Source organism: Arachis stenosperma, chromosome 10, assembly GCF_014773155.1.
Source record: "Arachis stenosperma cultivar V10309 chromosome 10, arast.V10309.gnm1.PFL2, whole genome shotgun sequence".
Classification (NCBI taxonomy): domain Eukaryota; kingdom Viridiplantae; phylum Streptophyta; class Magnoliopsida; order Fabales; family Fabaceae; genus Arachis; species Arachis stenosperma.
In genome coordinates, this window is record NC_080386.1 from 106,203,718 (window position 1) to 106,204,918 (window position 1,201).

At 41.1% G+C, this 1,201-nt stretch overlaps 1 non-coding gene across 1 annotated transcript; it reads right to left on the reverse strand.

Annotated features, from left to right (window-relative positions):
• Nucleotides 1-420: 420 nt before the first annotated feature.
• LOC130958676 (small nucleolar RNA R71) lies at nt 421-528 on the reverse strand. The gene has a single exon (XR_009077786.1). It is a non-coding gene; the product is annotated as a small nucleolar RNA R71 (small nucleolar RNA).
• Nucleotides 529-1,201: the final 673 nt, after the last annotated feature.

The window sequence follows — 1,201 nt, forward strand, 5'->3', positions numbered from 1 at the left end:
AAACAAGAAGAACCCATGGCAGCCGAAAACAACAACAATACCAACAATACAAGGAAGGTGCTGGGTGACTTTACTGCACCTACTCCCGACTTCTATGGGAGAAGCATCTCTATCCCTGCCATTGGAGCAAACAACTTTGAGCTTAAGCCTCAATTAGTTTCTCTAAGGCAACAGAATTGCAAGTTCCATGGACTTCCATTGGAAGATCCTCATCAGTTTTTAGCTGAATTCTTGCAAATCTGTGACACTGTCAAGACTAATGGGGTTGACCCTGAAGTCTACAGACTTATGCTATTCCCTTTTGCTGTAAGAGACAGAGCTAGGATATGGTTGGACTCACAACCTAAAGAAAGCCTGAACTCTTGGGAAAAGCTAGTCAATGCCTTCTTGGCAAAGTTCTTTCCACCTCAAAAATTGAGTAAGCTTAGAGTGGAAGTCCAAACCTTCAGACAGAAGGAAGGAGAATCCCTCTATGAAGCTTGGGAAAGATACAAACAATTGATCAGAAAATGTCCTTCTGACATGCTTTCTGAATGGAGCATCATAGGTATTTTCTATGATGGTCTGTCTGAACTATCCAAGATGTCTTTGGATAGCTCTGCTGGAGGATCTCTTCATCTGAAGAAGACGCCTGCAGAAGCTCAAGAGCTCATTGAAATGGTTGCAAATAACCAATTCATGTACACTTCTGAAAGGAATCTTGTGAACAATGGGACGAATCAGAAGAAAGGAGTTCTTGAGATTGATACTCTGAATGCCATATTGGCTTAGAACAAAATATTGACTCAGCAAGTCAATATAATTTCTCAAAGTCTGTCTGGAATGCAAAATGCACCAGGCAGTACTAAGGATGCTTCATCTGAAGAAGAAGCTTATGATCCTGAGAACCCTTCAATGGAAGAGGTGAATTACCTGGGAGAACCCTATGGAAACACCTATAATTCTTCATGGAGAAATCATCCAAATTTCTCATGGAAGGATCAACAGAAACCTCAACAAGGATTCAACAACAATAATAGTGGAAGAAACAGGTTTAGCAATGGCAAACCTTTTCCATCATCTTCTCAGCAACAGACAGAGAATTCTAAGCAGAACCACTCTGACTTAGCAACCATGGTCTCTGATCTAATCAAAACCACTCAAAGTTTCATGAATGAAACAAGGTCCTCCATTAGAAACTTGGAGGCACAAGTGGGACAGC